The sequence below is a fragment of the Aphelocoma coerulescens genome, chromosome 2, assembly GCF_041296385.1.
Source record: "Aphelocoma coerulescens isolate FSJ_1873_10779 chromosome 2, UR_Acoe_1.0, whole genome shotgun sequence".
NCBI classification, from domain to species: Eukaryota; Metazoa; Chordata; class Aves; order Passeriformes; family Corvidae; genus Aphelocoma; species Aphelocoma coerulescens.
In genome coordinates, this window is record NC_091015.1 from 110,378,381 (window position 1) to 110,387,501 (window position 9,121).

A 9,121-nucleotide genomic window follows, 5' to 3' on the forward strand; every position below is an offset into this window, starting at 1 on the left:
CAAGGCCAGGTTGGATGGGGCTTTGAGAAACATCGTCTACTGGAAGGTGTCCCTGCCCGTGGCAGGGGGATTGGAACTAGGTGATCTTTAAGATCCCTTCCACCCGAGCCATTCTGTGCTTCTATGATTCTATGACAACTGTGTTCAGGCTTGTTATGGTGTGTGTCATGGATGCTTAGAAACTTAAGAGGTCCTGTACTCAGCAAAGTAGGTAATTTTCAAACATGAAAACTGCCCAAATATTTATAATGCATGTAATTTTAACTTTTAAAGTATATGTACTCTGCACAAGTTTTCATTCTTATGAGTAATCATCTGGACATCAAAAGTGGACAGTTCTGAGTAATAAACACAACGTCACCATGTAATACAAAATAAATAAATGCACTTACATTTGAAATAAACATAATAATTTTAGGTTATATAAACTGAAGGTTTTTGGATTTATGACAGACTTAATTAAGAAAAAGAAAAACCAAGAAGGTATTTAAAAAAATAACATTGATACATTTACAAAGCTCCCTATATTCACAGAGTGCTTTACACCTCATTTTAAAGACACCTGCTGTGATATTTAGGAGACTAAATTATCCTGTATGTAATAGCAGTATTGTTTTCATAATGACGACAGAGTACTATAAGGAATTTTTTAACACTAGGAGAAACTAAAGCCAAATATTCAGGTTTTTTATATAAGTTTATGGGTAATTCAATAAAATAAAACAGTACAGAATTTCATAAATGCAGAGAGAAACAGAATATAACAAATCAGAGGATTTTGTAATTTATAAGGAATAATTCTCAAAAGAACGAAAATTCCATCTGAGGGCTTTTTTTCCAGGTTATACATTGAGGAATAACAGGAGAAAATAAAAGTTCTCTTAGTATTTCTACTGTCAATTTGATACCTTTAGTACTAGCTGTCAAAAATAAAACTTGACTGAAGCTCAAACTGGACCTTGATGGTACCAGACTTACAGAGGAGATCATAATTCTGCAATGTTTCATGTACAAGACAACAGAAGTATTTAATGATCACTATTGTCTTGGACTAAGACTGAAAAGATTTCCTGAGTTTATTCATCATACATAATCAGCTCTTCAATAACATTAAAGTATTTAGAATTGTATTCTTTTAACGTCAAAAATGTAGTCCTATAACATAAAAAAAAGGAGTACAAATATAAAAGGATTTTAGAACACATTCTAAGCACTGACACAAAACAATAATGTTTTTAGAAAAGTGCTATGAATAACTACGTATTGAGATTTTCAGGTATTGTAATGCCACAATAAGAGCTAAATTGAGTCCAAAGAAAACTCTAAGAAAAAAAGTCTCTACAATGATTTTGTGTTGCTCATGTACCTCGAATGAAAACACTTCCCTTCTCTTTTGATGAACTCTGAGTAAATCACACAGGGTGTTTTGGGACTCAGATTTTGACTGGCACTTGACATTCCCATCTGGATTGCTGTTGGGGAAAAAAAAAAAATTAACCACCCATATTTTTTGAAGTAAGCAATGTTTTCCTTACACTGCAATTCTTTGTGTTTTCTTGGTCGTGTTCCAAAACCTGATAGGCCACCGCTTGCTTTGATATACCAGCTGGATCCAAGTTGTTAAGTTTTACAAGACATAGGCTTGGCAACTCTATTTGCTCTGAATGAAAACATTAGAAAGTGGGCAGGTTTCTTCAGTGATCATTTGCACTTTCTGCAAACATATTAATAAAGGTAAAATCTGACTAATAAGTCACTATTTCCACAAGGAATAACTTAATGAACTTAAAGTCAATTAAAAATTTATCTACACAGTAAGAGTAAAAGAACTACTATTTGGCTAGTTTGCTGATATTGATTTGGGCTTGAGATATATTCTCACTCTATTGCACCTCTACTATATGTCATTTATGGTAATGTATACTTTCTGCTTCTCTGAGTCCCATTCTATTCTCCAAATTTCCTCTGGTTTCAAAGATTAAAATAGGATTTTAATGATGAGTTGAGACTACTATTTATATCTTTCTGGAGGAGAACTTATTCCTGTTGTGTCAATCTGTAAGAAAGACATAAAAACCCCCCAAGTTGCTAAATAGACAAAAAGGGGGGCTTACAGCTAGAAATCGAAGCAGGGCTGGTGATACATGGGAATCTGTTGCAGGAAATAGTAACCTATGTCACCCAGGTATGTGGGGATTGTCCTCCACTGGTACCACTGTGAGACTTACCTATGAATTTCAGTATCTGGAATGATGAGGCTTCCTTAAAATGGAGCCTCAATAGCTACTAAAAGCATACTCCTCAGAATGAATCAAAAAAGGTCTAGGATTTTAAAATTCATAGTTCTCATAGAAACAAGAACACAAAAAATTATCAAAGCACACTATTATCTTTCCATTAGCTTATATCCTATAATATTCTCCAAATATTAAGCACCCTTCTTTTACTATCTCACAGGTTTCACAGGTCCTGTCTGTACAAATAAATGAAACAGGGCCAGGTTTGAGACAGCCCCACAGTTATGGTCCATAATCATACCATGGTTGCAGTCTGTTATGGCAGCTTTCTCAGTCATTGGCATGGTCCTTTACAGCTCTGGCCGCTGTCAGGTGGCCCTGGGCCCAAAGAGAGGTTGGCACAAATAGCACATGAGAAGGACCATGCCACACTGGCAGTTTTGATGCTGCCCACTTCTTCTGGGGGAGAAGAGAGCACGGGTATGTGAATGTGAGCTAGGCGATGCCATTTTGATCTCAGAGCCAGTGAAAAGGTCTTAACATCCTATGCACTTAGCCCCAGGGACCAATGAATGATCTCCATCTTTATGGAGAAGAGGTCTGTTGGCTCCTCAAATGCTAATAAAGCCTTTCTTTCAAGTTTCTAATTGATTAGTGAAAATAAAACCATCTATGGTTTCATGGATCTTTTGCAGCCAACATAAGAAGTTCCAGCCTCAATGCCATGTTACTCCACTTTTAATACAAGCGTTAGTAGCCACATGTTACAGAACCATAAACTGAAAATAAAACATGGTCATAGTTACAATAACGCTATCATGTAAAGATCATTTGGGAAAAGATTGCTTTTCCTGGGTATTTTTATAAAGCTGTGGAGATTGGAAAAGATATATGATCAGGCTGAACTTCTCTAACAGGTAAAGTGAATGCATTATTTCAGAGTCCAGAATGAAAAGGATAATGGTTAAAGTAATAAAAGTCTGAAAATTAATTTAGATTTTGAATAGACCAGTGGCACTTCTGTCAAAAAGGAAGGATATATATTTGTATCAATGGTGCTTTAAAAAGTTATGCTATTATGTAATTTATTCCATTGTGATAAATTCTTGTTTGCCAACTAAGAAAGGAACACTCTGCCAAAGAGCAGTGTTTCTATCTTCATTTAAAATGAGGATGATATGAACAATTACCAGATTTGGCAAAAACCGGGAAATTCCATTTAATTAAAATCTTTACGTTTAGAAAACAAGTTCTTTTCTGGGGAATGGAGGGAACAGAAGGTGTGCTGAGAAAAGGCCATACAGAGAATACAGCTCGTGGCCTGGTGCTTATGGCTGTCATCTACTTTGTGGATGGCTGAGGTCCAGCCCTGATTATGTAGGAAACATGCAGAACGTTTCAATGGATGAGCATATGTTGAACAACTCCCAGAGAGCACCAAATGTTTTAGCGGTTGTTCCCACACAGAGATCAATTCTCCTGATGTTGTCTAAGAAGTAAAATGTCAATTTGCCGTTGGGTAAGATAGGGTTGATGGTGCTTTACAGCTCTGGAATGAAGACACAGAAGACAAAATTATTATTGCAAGTCTTTCCTGTTGTCAGCCCTGTACTGTTGTTGGAGGGGCAGAATTCAGGTCTCTGGTCACTTAAAAACTATTTGAATATTAAGTGCTTAAGTATTATGAGAACATTTGTTAACAGAGTGACTGTGTTCTCGATTTAGTTAAGTCTGAAACTGTGGGTTATTTCAAAGCCTAGAAACACCATACCATAACATACTAGGTTATTATAGAACTTATTCAGTTAAAGTTGAGAAAGACCTCTTCAGCCTCATGAAGTCCCTTCTCCCATTGTGAAAGGCAACAAGCCTCTTCTGTCCCCATGGAATGGAAAGATTTCTTCAGAGTTCCTTCCAAAGCCAGGGAGCGGGGTGGTACGGCACACCATTGCCAGCACTACTTGACTTGCTCAGCTGCAGGCTGAGCTGGCAGTGGCAGAGCCAGCTGTTTGCTGCATCTGGTGATTAATCCTGGTCTGAAATTCAGGGGCATTTCAAACATGTCAGGAAACCTTTTCCATTCACTCTACAAACTCAGGTAAACAATTTACTCTTAATATCCCAAAAGGTGCAGCAGTTCAGAGAGGGTAGATGCAGGATCCTTGTAGTTAATAGGACTATAGTACCACACTTTCCCCTGGCTTGGATATAATTTGCTATTATCATTATTTCTACAAGTTAGATACAATATTTCTTAAACATCTTGGAGAACAGGAATCTTGGAACAGTGTGATCAATGCTTGCATTTCATTATTGCGGCAGGAACACAGTGTTACCACATGCAGCCTGGTTGATGGATTACTGCAGTCATTCAATCACTTTCTATCTTTCCTAATACATCAGACTAAGCTCACACATTAAACTCCAGAAGGTCTTGCAGTCCACATTTTCATCCCTATTCTAACACCGTGTAATACATAATACTTAAATTTCGATTGAAATTTTTTTAAAATTTAATGAAATCATTGCATCACTCACCTTGTAACACACCATGACCCCACAAGAAAGGGCAGACACTTTGTTCTCGTTGTGAAGACAAATCTCATAGTCAGTTGATGTTCTTATGGTGTGATGCTGTCATTGCTGCATAGCCTGTATGGTTGCTTTCTCCCCCATCAAGAGTATTTCTGAGTACTCCTCAGCTTTGCATAGCAAGCTAAAAGGAGCCAGTTCTTCTAGTCAAATATAGCCACATTCTAGTCTACACCCATCTTAGTAGCCCTTGACTGCAACTGCTCAAATTTTAATTCTATTTTTCTGAATAACCATAATTCTATGTAGCTTTACTGTGTGTCCTCCAGTGCCTCTCATTATTGCTTCCTCTACTAACGGCAAAGTACTTCTGAAATCTTCTGGTGGCTTTCTGTATATTTGAATATCTTTTAAAACTGTGCTGTAGAACTTCATAACTCAGTCTATAGTAGTTTAATACTGTTTTGCTAATGGATGCTGAGCCTAAAGGTAAGTAGGAGGTAAACGAAAAACCTGTATTTTAAATTAAGTGCTCCTACACACACACAAAAAGACACTCTCACACACACACAGAGTGCTGTTCTAAAAGCTGTTTTCTACATTCTCATTGATGGAATCTTTGCATGAGTAAGAACAGAGCCTGACAGGAGTTTTGTGAAGATAACAGGTATGGATATCTCATTACATTTAAGTTCAGATGCATTCAGCTATACCTATGTGGTTCATCAAGCCTCTTGATATCAGTACCTTAAATTATGCTAAATGCATTCAATCTGGGATTGCATGGGACAGGCTGTTTGCTGGAGATGATGCACATTTCAAATATATTTGTAGCTTTAGCAAGCCTTTAATTCTTTCTTCCTCACCAAAAAAAAAAAATTATACTGGCCTGAACTGCTACAGTCCTTCGACCCATGAGTTACCAGATTTTTCCATCTTTAGTACTTGTCTTCCATTTTAGTGTCATGCCTTTGGTCAGGTGGCTTTGATGTGCAAGGAAAAAGTTTGCTTTCCTGTATCAATTTCTTATGATCTTTTCTTCTTGCATGGAACAACACTTGCTTTTAAATTCAGTATAAATATATTGCAAGAATAATTTTCAGTGAAAAGTTTAAGACAATAATAGTCCTAAATCTAAACGTATAGGGCAGAGAATATGGAACTTCTATCTTAAGAAAACAATACAAACATTGAACTACACCCTATGATATTTCCATTCAGCTAAAAATATCTGTCATATCACTTTCTCCTGATCACATAGCTTTTGTATCATACCTTTTCTAGCTTGAATAAGAAGTGCAGATAGCAGAATAATTACATATTAAAATTCCCCAATTTTTCTGGTTTGATTTTGCTAAATGCACAAAAGCTTTCCTAATGTATGATCATGCTGAACATACATTATACATCCACAAAATCAATACACTGTATTAGTTTGATATACTTAAACTAATAGCTGAGATGGTTACTGCATCAAGACCTTAATGGGAAACTAACCTTGAGAAGAATCTATAATTTGAAAATATTTTAGGGTCAATATACTTTTGGGCAAACAAATATACAAATTAAACAGTGCTTCAGAAAATTGTGCTGGAAAAATAAAAATATTTAATAAGAAAAGACTATTTTTGAGCTCTAGCATCTCCTTTTTACTGTCTGAAAATTAGTTAGGAGTAAAAAATAAGTCTTTCCTTGCTTCCTCTCTCTGACAGGGCACCATCTAAGGAAAATGGTTAAATCTTCAGCAGCCAAATATATCTTTTCCTATGGGTGAAATGTTTTATTATGGGAAGTCAAGCCTGAAGAAATGGCAATTAAGGAGGACTTTGAGTTATACTAGGCATTAGTTCTAAAGCAAAATGAAGCAATTTTTTTCCCTTTAGGATCAGCTTCAAGAGGGGGAGATCAGTAACAGTAAAAGCTTTTTTTCACGAAGTAGTGATAGCAGCCTTTAGTCAGCCCTTTTCATGTGACCCTTACCCAATGCTCATGTTTAGAAACCACTTCTTGTAGAGATATAAGAAAATATAACTGACCTAGCCAGGAATTGATTTTTTTTCCTCTACCACCCTGAATTGCTGACTTTAAACACAAAATAAGTTGTTTCTGCATGACTCAGATCAGTTTGTAAAGAAATACCTAGTAATACAATACAGACATAAAATTTTCAAGCTTCTAAGAAAAAAATACATGGAAAACTGAATCTGACTTTTCTATCCCCTCTGTGGACACAAAGGCAAACTACAGTGCTAAATTTTGAAGGATTAAACTACATCTTGCTGAGAGAGTTGGCAGAACTGAAACATGAAGTTTGTGCTTCCATATATACAAAAAAAATGAACAAATGAAACAATGTAAAGAAAATTCGTAAATAAAATATATCTCTATTATTACTTTTGTGCCAGTGTTGTACCTGAGAATCTTTGTATTTTTTTCCCTGAAAAGTCTAGGGTGATCTTCAATTTAAAAGGACTATGAAAGTGAAGCCTCTTTAAGAACATATTTTCAGTTCTGTGAGCAGTATTTTCATAAATAAATAATTACAGAGCAGTCACATCTATAGTTTCTGTTTATATTTCTTAATTAAAGATATTTTAAACATGCTAGACTTCCAATAGCCATCCAGTTTATAAGCTTCCCTCTTCCCCTGAATGCATTAAAAGACTCTATTGAACATACAGATAATGTTTTCTATTTTTCCTCTCATGTAGGCTGGAATGCAGATTGATGCAAACTGTGAGAATTTTAATTAGTTGAATTAATAAAAATTGAATGTTTACTCCATTATCATTGAAGATCATGGTGATTTTTAGCTCCAAGCTATCTTGAATCTGCCAAGTTATATGTCTAGTCATCATTCTCATCAAAGTCTTGATGATATTCCAAAAGTACTCCTTCACTTTCTCATCCATTTGAACATTTTTTTTAATATGCAGTATGCAGAATATGCAAAAAAACCCCCATGTCTGTTAAAAACACAGTTGAGATCCAACTACTGAGATGCCTCTGCCTGAATTAAAGCGCAAAGGAGACCATATGCCGAAGTCAATAATATAGATTTTATTTAACAGTAAATGTGACGTAGAGAGAAAGAAAGAAATAGAAAAGAGAGGGGAGAGAGAGATCAAGCAGAAGACAGTCAGCAGCCCTGGATTTAGTGACATCCTGTTGATCCTTCTTCACCCTGGGCTGCTTGGTGGTGAGGGTCCCAAAGTTGTTCAAAACTTTTCAGTCTTTATACATTTTAGCAAAAAAAGGAGTAGATGTTCATTGCTTACACTGTTCTCTAATGCTAATTATGCCTCATGCTCAATCTTTCTGTTCTTTTGAGTCAGTGGTTTCTTGGGTTATTGGGCTGGGAGATGGTTGTAGCAATCTCCCCCTGCCAGAATTACATTTTTCCCAGTCATAGCTGACCTCAGCACAGTTGATGAGCTGGCTTTCCTTGTTGCCCATAAATTCTGCATTCTTTGTGTTCATTTCCAGTGATACATTCTCCCACAATTCACATACAGCTATGTGAACCTTCCCCTAGGTCTGAGGTAACATCTGGAAAATAGTACCACCTTTATCTTATCTACAGTCCATGTTCTAGGTATGCACAGAGGAGTATTTGCAGGGTGTTCAGTGGTCGTTGGTGGTCACAGATGCCATCTGTCCCATAACTTGTGGTGTTCTTTCTTTGACCAGTGATATGAGTATGAGCAGGTGCTTCTTTGCACAAATTCTGTGATTCTGTGATTCTATGATGTAACCCTTCCATCAACATATACATGGGAACTCGAGACTCACAAAGATGGCTAGAATTGGGATTCTTTAGCCTGGAAAAGAGGAGGCTCTGGTGTGACCTTATTGTGGCCTTTCAGGACATAAGGGGAGCCTAGAAGAAATCTAGAAAGGGATGGTTTGCAAAGGCATGTAGTGATAGAGCAGGTGTAATTGGATTAAAACTGAAAGAGATTAGGTTTAGATTGGATATTAAAAATAAATTCCTTGCTGTGAGGTTGGCAAGGCACTGGAACAGGCTGACCAGAGAAATTTTGGATGCCACAACCCTGGAAGTGTTCAAGGCCCTGGTCTAGTGTGGCTGGCAATGTCAGAGGTGTTGGAACCAGATGATTTTTAAGGTGCCTTCCAACCCAAACTGGTCTATGATTCTATGAACTCATACAAGTAGCTGTATTTTTATTAACATAACAGAAATGCAAGGGATGGTTTTTTGAAAACAATTTTACTTTAATAACAATAAACTAGGTAAAATTTCCTATGGTTATTAATCAAATTGTATTATTCTTGTACTCCTTTTTTGTTGCTAATTTGTGTAATGAATGACAGTATTGGAAACAGCCTAT